The 14,376-nt window shown below is 33.5% G+C and overlaps 1 protein-coding gene across 4 annotated transcripts in view; it reads left to right on the top strand.

Moving 5' to 3' along the window:
* The window catches only part of REV3L (REV3 like, DNA directed polymerase zeta catalytic subunit), a 254,937-nt gene that overhangs the window by 5,034 nt on the left and 235,527 nt on the right, over positions 1 to 14,376 (top strand). Inside the window, exon 2 of one of the 4 annotated variants that reach the window (XM_071218630.1) lies at positions 4,943 to 5,067. The exons of the other annotated variants lie outside the window; for them this stretch is intronic. The gene's annotated coding sequence lies outside the window, so the exon portion shown is untranslated. The remainder of the gene's footprint in view (positions 1 to 4,942; positions 5,068 to 14,376) is intronic. 4 annotated transcript variants of the gene reach the window in all.

Below are 14,376 nucleotides of genomic sequence, written 5' to 3'. Positions count from 1 at the left end.
AAGCTTGGCAATACATATCAAAATTCTTGAAATGTTCTTTTTTGACCCAATAATTTTATGTGTAGGGATTTTAATCTTTTTAGGATAAATCTTTTGGCAAATCTGATTATCTTTTGAATCCATCTACCTCTTTTCATAATCCATCACCACCGTAATCTAAGCTACTACCATTTTTGGACAAGTTTACTATGATAGCCTCCTAATCTTGGCCTATCCCAATCCACTCTTCCCCTTCTGATCTGTTTTCTACACTATAATCAGAGAAATCTTTTCAAAATGCAAACCTGATTATATCACCCTACTACTTGATTTGCTTCAGTAGCTTTCCATTGCATTTAGGATAAGTACAGAACTACAGTACATGTCTTAAGTGGTGGCATCTACATGTCTTATAAGGTCTTGCATAATCTGGCCCCTACCTTTCTGTCCAGTCATGGCTTGAGCCATGTTCTTCTTGCCTTGCTCTTCGTTCCAGCCATATTGGCCTTATTTCAGTCCCTTTATTCTTGCCATGCTCCCTCCAACAGTGGAGACTTTGTACCTGCTGTTCCCTCTGCCTAGAATGTTTTTCCTTTTTCTTCACCTGAACTCCGATATATTCTTCCTCAGGGAAGCCTTCCCTATCATAGACAGTCAAAGCTCCATGAACTCCATTGAAAGCACTTGCTATAGTTGTACTTTTATGTATGTTAGAGATTAACTCTTCTTTTTCCCAATATATTTTAACTTTCATAAATGCTGGTAATGTGTTCACCATTATAGAGGTAGTGCTTAGCACAGTGCTTGAAACACAGACATTTGTTGCAAGAATTAATCAATAGAAGATAATCACCACAGAACAATCCCAAGTGTCTAACAATTAGGAAATAGTTACAAAAATTGGGTATATTCATATACTGGAATATTATGTCATTAAAGTCATGTTTTAGAAGAATATTTAATAAACATGGGAAAATGTCAATATTGTACATGAAAAAAATCAGTTTACAAAATAGTCAATTAAAAATGCAGAAACAACTATGCACACCAAAGTGTAAGGGTTGGTCATCTGTAGCAGGTGTTTTATATTTTTCAGGTTTTCTACAGAGAACATGAATTGATTTTACAATATGGGGCAAAAACTGTTAGATGTATGAAGTTGAGGAAATACTGGTTTTCTAGATATGTTCAGAAATATGGTAAAAAAAAAAGTGAGGTTCATAATAGACTCCAAAATAAATGTCAACCAAAATGTATGATTGCATGGTGATAGTGTAGTACTTGATTGTATAAATCCAATTTAGGAACTGCGAAATGATTTGTATGTTAAAGCAAGCCTGTAATTTCTAGTTTTATTACATCCATGTAACTAATTTAATTTTAAAATATTTTTTAAAGTAGCTTGATTTTGGCATTTGACAACAATGAAGAGTGTAGAGGCCAGAAATGGACTAAAAAATATGCGAGAACTCAGTAAATGATAATGGATATCACCTTTGTCTATCATTAAGAAAAAGAAAAATTATTTAATAAGTAGTGTTGGATAGCCAATTAGTCATCTGGGAAAATATAAAGTTGGCTCCCAGATGAATCAAAGAATTAAATGTGGGGAACAGAAGAAAACAGGGTAATTCTTTTAATTTAACTAGGAATGGTGAAGCCCTTTAAAGGATGAAACAAAACTGATGCCAGATTGCTGAATTTTACAACATAAAAATAAAATTCTCAGTGGGGGAAAATCATAAAGTTAAAAGAAAAACAAACTAATAAAACATATTTGTACAGTTTTCACAAAGTACTAATTTTCTCACAAGATACAAAGAGCTCCTACAAAATAATCCAAGAGAAAAATGAGCAAAGAGAATTCATGTGAAAAGATGAACAGTTTTATTTATAATGAAAATATAAATAAAAGATACAACATACTATTTTTCACCTATCAAATTGGCAAAGATTAATGTTTTGGAGGGAGGGAGAATGGAAATAGAAAAGGACATTCTCATACATTGCTGGCGGGAATATAGAGTGTTTATTCTCTATGGAAAATAATTTGGAAATTGTTCTCAAAACTTAAAATGCGCATACATTTTGATCCAGCAATTCCATTCTAGATTTTATCCTCTAGATGGTTTTGCGTATGAGCCAAATGAATATGTATGAGAAAATTCATGGTTGTATTATTTGTCATTGCAAAAGATTGGAAACAACCAAATCGTAAATCAATGGGGCAGTAATTAAATAAATTATGGTATATTTATTCAATGGAATAGTAGGTAGCCCTTAAAAATAATGAGGCAACACTATGTGTACTGCTGTGGTGCCATGTCTAAGATATTTTAAGAGAAAAAAAGGGAGATACAAGACTCCATGTATAGTATGCTGCCATTTGTGTGATTTATAATGTATGTAGTATGTAAATGTGTATGTCCAGAGATCTCTGGAAGGATACATGAGAATTTGGTAACAGTGATTGCCTCCAGTGATGGGTACTGGTTGCCTAGAAGACAAGGATGGGAGATTAACTTTTTATAGCCTATTGTACCATTTAATAATTTTTGACTATTTTTTACCATGTGCATGTAATTTCTATTCAAAATTAATATTTTAAAGTTGTGTTGTGCCTGCAAGAATTGGTAAGAAAGCACAAAAATAAGAGGCCATAACAGTCGTTGTAAACAGCTGTCAAATGATTACTCCAATACTGTATTTAAATTTAGGTTTTGTTAAGAGGTTTTCTGATTCAAAACTTCCAGTTGCTGTTACTTGGCTGGCTGGTGGATGACTCCAGTGGTGTGAGGTCCGAAGAAGGCTGTGGGGTTCCTGCAATCAGGAGGGCATTGTGAGCAACAACCACAGTGACCACTTCTTGCTATTTTAATTGCATTAAAGAAGCTGCTTTACCACGTGGAATGTACTTCAGCAGCCAGCCAAAGAGCATGCAGCTGCTCCCTCTTACGGAGCTGCTGCTGGAGTTCATATTCGAGGTGCCTGAGGATTATGCCACCCAGCTCAAGGTGAAGCCCACTGATAATAAAAGGTCAGGCAAGCAGAGAAGGACATTCCTGAGGCCCAGTTCTAGGCCTTCCTATCTGTATTCACCTGTATTGGATCCTCCTAGCCATGTACACCTGTTAATGTTATTTTAGTTTTTGCTACAACGTGACCACTTAATAGTACATGCGTTTCTGCAAAATGGAGCATCATTGTTATTTTCAAATACCATTCTCGATGTCAAAAAGTTTGGGTTTGAAATTCATTCAAATCACAGATTTCAAAATTACATATGTCTTAGAATAGCTACCTTGGAACTTTATAGCTTAATTTTTTCTTCTGTAAAGAAAATTTGATGAATTTTTTTTCACTAAGCACCATGTAGATGTCTCCAGTTGCCCTTTTTGTCTACTGTATTGTTTACAATGCAGAAAAAGTTGGAAAGCATTGTTCTAAGTGAAACCTCTGTTTTATATTTAAAAAACGGAAATCTAGATAGCTAGACACAGTAATTTGTCCAGTATCCTATAGTTGGTTCGTGCGGGGCTTGATCTAAAAACTGGGGATCTTGATTAGCTCTCAGTGCCTCATAGTGGCCTTCCAAACCTGAGGAGAAATTGGAGGATGACACTGATGATAAATGAAAGATGAGAATACAGGACCTTATAGGAATTATATTAAATGAGCTGCATATACATGGGTTAGAAATCTTGGAGGACCTGCTGTGTCCAATAGTGCTTAGCATCTTTCTGTAGACTAGACTGTGTATAGTAGGGTTAATTTTGTGATGATTGTAGCTATCTCCTTTGAGAAAAAGTTAAGTAAAAGCTACATCATAGCAAGAGGAATTTAGGACAGATATAAACAAAAATTAATATTGGAATCGTATATATGTAGTTTTCCAAATGAAAAGGGAATGTATTAGGACACCTTGCAAACTACTTTGGTGATATAATTAAATTTTTCTCTTGCTTTTGATTTGACTGGATATTTCAAAGAAATACTTAGAACCTAATCAAGTAAGATATGAGATCTATCACATTGGTATTTAGCTGCCACTTTAACACCAGAGTAATACTAAACAAGAGATGAAATAATACGAATTAAGGTACAATTAACTTTGTATAAAACTGTGTTAACCTCTAATTTCCAGGTTAGATACAGATAAGGCAGGAATGGATGTCTTAGGTATTTAATTACAAGTAAATAGATAAAAAGAATGAACTACACTGTCCGAACATATTAAACAGATATGTTTTTGAGACTAAGACTAATTATAATTAAGACTCTAAATGACAGTCTAGTTAATCTTTTTTTTTTTTGTCATTCCTTTTACATTTTCCAGAGGATCTTTTGTGCTTCTTTCACTTCTCTGCAGATTTTTAAATATTACATTTTTAAAATGAAAACTACTTTAATTAGTTTTGGCAAACTGGACTGTTTTCTGCAGCAGAAATTGAATATATGCCTAGCAAAGTAAATTCTGAGAAAAATAACATGGATAGTAATTGTCAATGGAAAATTTAGATTTTTTTTTTTTTTTTTTACCAATTCTGTTTTCTTTTTAGATGGTAGTTTTGGGAAATACTAAGCATTTGAAGTCAACTTTCTTGGGAAAGGTTATTTAATTTCCTTTGGGTTCAGAGAGCACTTACTATATAAATGGTTCAAATAATAAAAGAAAGCATGTTACCTCAAAAATGCTTGTGTAATAACATTTTAAAACTTTTCTATTTTTCCTTCCATTTATTATTATTGCCAAAGAAGTATAACAAGAATTAAAAGAAATATATTATTTCTTATATATGCATTCACACTTAAAAGTAACATTAAATTAGGTTTTGTTTGAGATGGTGAAATGAAAGCCTTTATAAGAATACATGTTGATATGTGAAAGAATGTAAAGTTAAACATGTTGGCATACTCTTAGTTTGTCAGAATAAGAAAATGACTAATCTAAATTTCATTTCAGAATAAAAACCAAGACAAGCCACATAAAAGCAACCTAAAAATTAAACCATCATATTATTTGTTTTAAATCTATGGAATAATATATCTGTGGAAGATTTCTCTCAAAATTGTTTTTCTCAATTTCAAGTAAGTAATTTATTTTGGCTAATATATTGGGGATGAGGGGGGTGGGGGCAAGTCTTGGCATTGAAGCTGGTAAATCCTACTCTTCTTTAAAGTAACAACTCAAGTATCAACCTCTTTAAAGACTTCTCTGACTCTATGCTCTGTGCCTGAAAAATGATCTCCTTAGTTTCCTATAACCTTAGCCCCCTTCCACAGTGCTGGTGTTTGTCTATTTTATAGGAATAGTCACATGGCACTTCCTTCATGTGTCCCCCCTTAATACCTCCACCCACCCATCCAAGTGGCATTTGAACCTGGGCTTTCTAGGCAAATCAACCTGATTTTGAATCTTAACCTCTGCCTCTTACTGTGGCAGACCCTGGGCAAGTTTTATTTTTATGAGCCTTAATTTACCCTGGGCAAGTTTTATTTTTATGAGCCTTAATTTCCTCATCTGTAAAATGAATTTTAATAATTCTTACCTCACAGGGTTGTTATAATTTTGAAAGATAACCAGCAAATGTCTGGCATATATAGTAATGTAAATGCTACTTTCTTTACCCTTTACACTCTAGAATCTGCCGTTTTACCTCTTACGTACAATTAAATGTTTGAGTTGAATTGCAATGAAACTGGAATTTTTGTAGTATTTATTTATTCCTCATGTTAGGACAAGCTAAAATACTTGCACATTGTGGTGGTGTAAGCTTTTTACTGTTGGTCACTAACTCATATGTTACATGCTAGGTAATTTCCTATTTAAAACATTTTTTTTAAAAAACTGTTTTCTCTAAGTACCTAACCCAGGTCTGGTTATTTAAAAACTGTTGACACACAGAGAGACAGAGATAGAAAGTGTCCAGGCTTGATCTTGCCTTGAAAAAGGGCAATCAAAGTCATTGATCAAGGAAAAACAGCAGTTTTTCATTGCTACAGATTAGGTGAAATCTAATTTTTCTTGTGAAAAGAGCTTTATTTTCCAAGGGTATCAGTAGTGCTTTTTTTTCTCTTCCTTAAATGATGGCAGAATGTGCTGAAAATGTGTGTGCCAGAGGTCATAGCAGTAGGATCTATTGCTCTCTTGTTTTTACCTTCTGTGAATTTGTAACAGGAAAAAAAAAAAAAAGGAAACCTTTGGTTTTTAAATCTATTTAGAATTCTGGAGTTTGGACAAAATGAATTCATTATTGTCTGGCACTTCAACTCTTTTCATCATATATTTTCTACATGTATGCCCAGTTTAAAAAAAAATAACATTGTCTTTCAATTTTTTTATTAAGTCATTAGATTTTCAAGTGAATTTTGATGTCTTGCATACCTTGGTTGATGATGCTTAATGAATTTAAAATAGAAGCCATATTAATCAAAAGACCTTAATTTTACATCTTTTTACTGAGAGTTGGTAGACCATTTACTGATTTCTTACTGCGTGCCCTGTTCTTAGTGATTTATGTGTATTAACTTATTTAATATTCACATCAGCTACATGGTATAGGTACTGTTACCCCCATTTTACAGTTGAGGAACTGAGGCATAGAAAGGATAACTTTTGCCTGAAATTATATACTTACCTCATAGCAGTGATGGTTAAATTAGAGAACACGTATTAGACTATTACCTATCTAAACAGAGAAGCAGTGAAGCAAAATCAGTTTTACATCTCCTAACACTTCCAGAATTTGATAATAGTGATGATTAAGAGGAAACAGTGACCATAAATATATTCTCATTCACTGTTTTGATGATAGTGTGTGCTAGTACACTGTACTGACCCATTTTTTTTTCTGAGCAGTGTTAAATATCTCCTCTCAAACTTATATTCTCGTTTAGAATGGATTATTTTATGTATGTGTATTAGAAGTTAATAGTAAGACTTTATAATATCAATGTGATGTAAAATATTTTTGTAAATTGATTTTAATTAAACAAGTAGAATATATTTTCATTGTAAATTGTAAAAACCAAAACAGATAAAGGAAAAATTCTCCTTTACCACCAGTCCCATTCCCCTGCAACCAACCCTATCCTCCTGCCCAGTTGTATCAGCTTTTGCTGCATAACTTCCTTAAAATTTAGTAGTGTAAAACAATAACCATTTATTAGCCTACCACTCTGGGCTGGGCTTAGTTAAATCAGTTGTGCTATATTACTTCTGGCTGGACTTATATGGCTTTAATCAGCTCGTGGGTCAGCTGGATGCAGTTTGGTCTAGGATGGCTTTACTCACACATCTGGAAATTGATGCTGGCTTTTGGCTGTGGTAATAGAGGGCCGTGTGTCTCCAGAAGGCTATTCATGGTGTGTTCCCCCGGAAGGCTGCAGTTGGGTTTACAGGAGCAGCAAATGAAGAAAAGCTCCACATTTGCTGTTGTTGCATGGACCAAAGCAAGTCACGTGGCCAAGCAGTCAGTGTTGGAAGTGTTTACTAAGGCTTTGAAAAATATTAGGGGCCATTACTGCAGTAAGCTACTATAGAACTGTTGCTCACTGATTCGTTTTTCAGGAAACATTTACCAGTGTGTCAACTGACATTGTCCTTATTTTGAAAAAGTAAAGTGTTCATAAAAACAATTTATTCAACATTTCAGATGAATTTAGTTAATTCCTTATTTTTAGTTCCATTCTCATCATCTCTCAGCATCATTCCTGGTCCCATTCATTCAACAAATAGTTATTGAGCACTCACCAAGTACATGATTAGGTATCATGAGGTGAGCATTTGGTGGAACTAAAGACTACTGGGTTCATCATCTAAATTTTTAAAACTTGCCTACTTATCTAATTAGTTATGTGAACAGAATTCTATAAAAGCACACAAGTTTAACAATTTTTTGAAAATGACCTACAGTTTTTATATATAGATCTTATGTGTTATAATTTTTAAATGTCTTACAAGGATTTCTTCAAATGAAAATAAAAACTCTTATAGAGGTGGTTTTGATCTGTACTCCAATCAGCAATATATGAGACTTTTTCCATGTCCTCACCAATATTATGATCTCAAATGTTTTAATCTTTGCTAATCTAATAGAGAAAAATATGGTTTTCAGTATAGTTTTAATTTGCATTTCTGTTAGTATATTTGAGTCTGCGTGTCTTTCTGTATGCTGGAGAGCCATTTGTATTCTCTTTTCAGTGTACTATTTATCTTCTACCGTTTTCCTGTTCTGAGTTTTGGTCTTTTGTTTATTGATTCTAAGGAACTCTTCATATAGTAGGAAAATTGGTCTCTATCTATGAATTGAATTACAAATATTTCTCCGAGTCTTTTTATTTTTATGGTAAATACCCTTTATTTAAATAGTATTTTTTCAGTTTGTAAAGAAATTTCATATCTTAAATGTGGCTCCTAAATCACATTTAGTTAAAGTTAGGTATGGGAGTGGAAGGGGAAAGATCCTGACTTTATAACATCTTATATTGCAGACTTAACCTTTTAAAATCTGTGACTTAAAATGAATGAACAGTTTCAGAAGGATACTATCTTTGATTTTTTTATTTTCCTTTTTTTAGTTTTGACTCACTTTTGACAAGTGAGTCCAAGAACTAGGATCATCCTTTGGAGAGCTCTTTTTAGTTGACCTAACCATAGAGCATGTGGAAAATACTTCGTGTCACTTAGAATAAATTGTTAACGTTGCTCTAAGTCTTATCTACTCCATCTTTGTGAGTTTATATGTGTGTGTGTGCTTAATGTGTACAAAAAAATAAATACATGCATCATGGTATATCATGGTAGTGGTTTAAGCAATGCTTTACTCTATATATCATTCTTTACTTATTCAGCCAGCTTTTACTCAATCAGCCACAGAGAACAAGGACTGAGAAAAATTGTGCAGCCTTTTTGAGAAATCAGTAATGCTTCCTGATAACCAGATAATATCCCACATTTCTGGTAAGATTGTGAGGAGCTAGGAAGAGGGTGGCAAAGGCGCCTGTGACCTCCTTTTGCAATATCTGACATGAAATACCTTGGTTTCTTCCCTTGACTTCTATGATGGCTCTTCTTGATAAAGGATATTAGAAAACCACAAGACCAGCTGCTTTAACATGTTGTTTTGAGTTCAAGGTAGTTTTCAAAAGTTTTAGAAGTTTGAACTCTTTATTCTTATGTATTTTTGTCCAACCACATAAAACAAGCAAAAACTGAACAAAAAGGAATCCTTAAGTGATTTTATGGTGGGACATGGCTGTAAACCAATTTTTGTCTTGCTTTACATAGTTTTTATTAATTTTCAAAGTTACTAAGGTATTCTTTAGAGTGTATTATATATCATCAATTTCTTATAAATGTTTCATGATTGAAAAGAAATTTTCCATTTTTTTTATACCAAATTGTTCATAGTATATTGTGTTTCCTTGATTAATTTTTAAAATTTTTAACATTTCTGAATTGTTAATACAGTTCACAATGTGTACATTTAATATATTAATATTTTCTCCTGAAAAGTGAAAAGTGATGGGACATCTTACAATAGATGACTTCTCAAAATAAGGAAAATGTGACATTTCTTATTTTTTCATCCTCTGTACATTTAATTTTTATCTAATCTACCATGGAATGAGTTTGTATCATTTTATCATTCTCTAAAGTGACCCTGTAATTCTTTTATTCTTGTCCCATGTCAAAATTGCTATTCCTCTTTCCTTTTAATTTAAATATTTGCATAATACATCACTACCTGTCACTTTTAAAAATCCTTTTCTGTCACTTCATTTTTCTAATCACATCTGAGACTCTTTTAAAATAGAGAAGTTTAAACTTCTCTACATTTATTATAATTGATATGTTTGGTTTTTACTCCTGTAATATTATGTTTTTTAATAATTTTATTTTCTTTGCTTTCTGGCTTTGTAGTATAGACTTTGTTTTATGTGTTTCATCTTTTTAAAAAATATGTATACAGAAATAATGTTTAAAACCATATACACAGAAATGTACTTAAAATTATGAAATTCTGGGAAGTAGATGTGGCTCCAGCATTGAGCTCCCTCCTCCCACATAGGAGGTCCTGGGTTTGGTTCCTGATGCCTCCGAAAGAAGACAAGCAAGACAGTGAGTTGGCGTGATGGGTTGGCTTGGCAAGCTGATGCAAGATGATGCAACAAAAAAACATGAGGAAAACACAATGAGAGACACTATAAAACAGCAAGCAGAGGTGGCTCAAGTGATTGGATGCCTCCCTCCCACATGAGAGGTCTCTGGTTTGGTTCCATTGCCTCCTAAAAAGAAGCTGGGCACATAATGAATAGACACAGCGAGTACAAAACTACGAGGTAGGACAGGGCGAAATAAATAAATGAACTTTTAACCAAAAAGGTTAATTCAGAAACAAGACAAAAATATTCTTACTTTCTTTTATATAGTGCAAGGAATTTAACTTATTTTAAAATTTCAATATTTCCAGCTTCCCAAGCTAATCTGTGAGATGAATTTATACATGTTGAATATTTTAAGCTGTATATCTTCTTCCAAAAAATTTTTTAGCTTATGTATTAAATTTCAGTAGAACAATTTGGACTCAATTCAACATATTAATTTGGTAAGGGCACCACTACTAATGTATTTATACCCTACCATTAATACCCATTCTTGAGTGCCAATTTTGGTTTATATTTTAGTTGTTCAAAATACATTTTCAGATTATATATAAACGGGTTACTTTTCTGAACCCTTACATGTCTGAAAAACGCTTTTTGTTGCATGTACGTATTAGTGACAGCTTGACTTGGTATGGTATTCTTGGGTCCCAGACTTTGTTAAAGTTCTTTAAACACCATTCTGGCATCTTTTGATTTTAACCTCGATAAGAAAGTCCTTTGGATATAGAGGTGTAGATGCTTTTCATTTCGGGATAGTTATTTTTCTACCTTTGCTTCCTTTCCATTTGTTGTGTTTTTTCCAGAAACAAATATATATTATTTGTGGATTAGACCACATCTCTTTTCTATAGCTGTCATTCCTCTTCTTGTTAACTTTGTCCTTTTGCATTCTTAGTAAGCATTTTTATTTTCATCTTCTATGTTACTGTTAGGTTTTTCTGTAATATAGACTCTATTGTTTTTTTTCTCCAGGGTAGATTTTAATTGTGATTTTTTTCCCCCTTTTCCCCTTTATCTCTTAAGAGTTCCATTTATATTTTAGTCTGCATATAAGTTTGTTGTCTTCTTAGTCCTTCCTGTGTTTTTTTTTAACTCAAATTTCATTATTGAAAGGTGGTTCACAGAAGCCATATTTTCTTATGTCTTATTGAGAACATACAGCAGAGACTTTATACAACTATTCTGTTACCTAATGTAAATTTTCACAGATTTTTCCGTCCGCATTTATGAGAGGATGTTTTATCTATGCTGCTGAATGTTTATATAAGTCTCATGCTTATCTGTCTGTGAACAAAAGGTTCTTTATCCAAGCCTAGTCCTTGCCTATAGGCAAGGTATTGCAAATCCATTTAGTCTTCATTTTTTACTTAAAAGGTGATAGAATTCCCTCCCCAAATTTACAGACGTAATGGTTGTGCACACCACACTTAGATGAAAACATTCATCTAGTGTGCCTGTACTGGACTGAGGTTGAAGAATTTTTTCCCCTGCTCTTATTGCACAGTTCTCTGGCCATGTGGGAGCTAACTTAGTTCTGGATAACCTGAGATGGTATGTTCTTTTTACCTTTTTACCTTTATATGAAAACCTCTAGCTTATAAATGCCCACAGGACTTTTGGTGATTTTTATCAGTGATGGAAACTGATCTCACATCCCAGAATGGTAATAGCTATGCTTTATCCTATTATGTAGATGCTGAATATTCTGGTTTTAGTATAGATGAAGAAAGAGGTATTGGGTGAGAGAATACAAACTTAGACATCTTAGAAAGTTTTTAGTACAGGGCTGATTCCTGTTGGAGCAGAGTGCCTCAAGGTAGAGAATAGAGTTGTATATCTTAAGTATTTTAGTGAAAAATTGGTTGAACGGTTAATCTGTATTTCATTGATTCTAAGAAGCACATCCCACCCATCCCCATTTGTATATCTAAATAATTGGATGCCTTACGATCGATGGTATATCATATTTAATTGGCAGCACCTTTTCTTTCTTGTAATGCAAAGATTAATGATTTCTTAAAATCATAGGCATCTTAGATTCAGTGGAAAAACATTAATATATGTTTAACCTGTGTCATTCCAAATAGACTCATTGTTTGTTGTGAGTAAAAGGTTAACAATAGCCTTTCTTCTCTTTGGACAATTTCGGCCTTACATTAACTTCCTTTTTTCGCCTGGAAACCTGGTAAAGTTGGAATGTCAACTGTGTAACTGAACAACCATTGCTTATGGTAAAAATGGCTTGTGGCTAGGAAATTACATATAGACTGGAAAGACTGTGAATTACTGGAATACCTGGTGGGAGGCTACAGTTTTGGGCTTCTCTGAGTGTAATGACTCTTGTAATTGGGCAAGTCTCTTGCTGAGGCTCAGTCTGTGCCTATGGGACTAGAGATACTGGATGTCACTTTATACTTGAAAGTTAGGGTAGCTACTGCACCCACCCTTGTGATCTCATTCCCTTACACTTGACTTGACACCTGAAGGGATGGGTAAGGGGAGGGATGGGGTATGTGCGGGGAAAAAAAAGCCCCTGAATTGCTGTGAGGACTCCTGCTGAAGAGAAACTGCCATGTAGAAGTGTTGTTTCCTTTTTTATATCCTGCTAAGTATACCCAATGTCTACTTTGGCATTTTGGGTTGTGTGAGCCTCATTATCTAGTTGGGCCTAATGGGGTGTTGAACCTGTATTTTTTATGGGGTTTTGTGTGTGTGTGTATGTGTGTTTGGTTTGCTTGTTTTTCAGTGTTTGTCAAGTAAATCTGTATTATTTATTCTTGATAATAAATTTTAATTTGAAATATATAATATGAGAATATCTATAACATGTAGAGTAAATAATAATAAAAAAACAAACACATATGTACTATCTAGGTTAAGAAATAGAATATTACCAGTACTTTTGTTTCCTCCTCTCCTAACCCCTCCTGCAGTAACCACTATCCTCATATTGGCTAATCATTTCCTTGCTTTTCTCTAGTTTTACCACATACATATATATATATATATATATATATATATATATATATATATCCCTAAATAATATATTGTTTAGTTTTATCCTTTTTTGGAGATATTTATATGTGTATATGTTTTTCCATAAAATTTTGTTTTTTGGCGCAGCTATTATGTTTTGAGGAGTCATCCATGTTTAATTGTAGTTCCTTCATTTTCACGGCTGTATAGTATTCCTTTGTATGGCAATACCACAATTTTATTCATTCTCCTGTCTGTAGATGTTTGAGTTGTTTTTTGTGTTTTGTTTTCTAATTACAAACAATGCTGTTATGAGCGTTTATCATGGTTATACTAGGGCTGGAATTGCTGGATAGGGTGTGCACATCTCTACCTTACTAGGTAATACCAAATTATTTTCCAAAGTGCTAATATCAAGTTACACTCTTACCAGCAGTGTTTGAGAGTTTCTGATGTTCCACAACTTCACCAGCATTAGAATTATCACACTTAAGTTTTAAGTTCATCCTATAGGTATAAATGACACCTTTTTGTGGGTTTGCATATTTTTCTCCCACTAGTGAGGTTGAATTTTTTCCTTCTGTTTGCTTGTTCTATCAAATACCGAAAGAAGCATGTTGTGGGGTTGTATGGTTCTCTTTCCAGTTATATCAGTTTTTGCTTCATGTATTTTGTAGCTTTTTTGGGTCCATACATATTTAAGATTTTTATGTCTCCTGGGTTAATTAGCTTCTTTATCCTTGGTGCTATTCCTTGTTCTCATGTTTTCCTTCTCTGATACTGCTATAGCTACTCCAGCATTCTTTTGATTGAGGTTTGAATGGCATATCAGGCCAAGAACTGTGAAGGGTTGAGATTTTATTTTCTTTCAAACCTGCCATGAATTTCATGGTTGCTGGCAACACACACAAGACTCCTGACTTTTTTACTTTATTTCCTGTTAGTAAGGGAGGTGGTTGCAGGTGAGTCCTGGGAAGTAGATTCAGTTATTTGAACAGAGACCCATGGAGAATTGTTTCCTCACATATGTTTTTCCATCCTATTACTTTCAGCCCATCTGTGTCTTTATATTTCAAATGAGTTTCTTACAGGTGGCTTATAGTTGGGGCTTACTTGTTTATTCAATGTGATAATCTTTTAATTTGCGTTTTTGGAATGTTTATATTTAATGTATTGGTTATATGGTTGGTTTAAAATCTACCATTTTGCTGGCTCTTTTCTATTCTGTCCTTTGTTTCTTTTTCTCTCTTT

This window comes from Dasypus novemcinctus, chromosome 11 (assembly GCF_030445035.2).
Source record: "Dasypus novemcinctus isolate mDasNov1 chromosome 11, mDasNov1.1.hap2, whole genome shotgun sequence".
Lineage (NCBI taxonomy): Eukaryota > Metazoa > Chordata > Mammalia > Cingulata > Dasypodidae > Dasypus > Dasypus novemcinctus.
The sequence above is the reverse complement of the archived record's forward strand: the minus strand, read 5'-3'. Positions and strand labels throughout refer to the sequence as shown.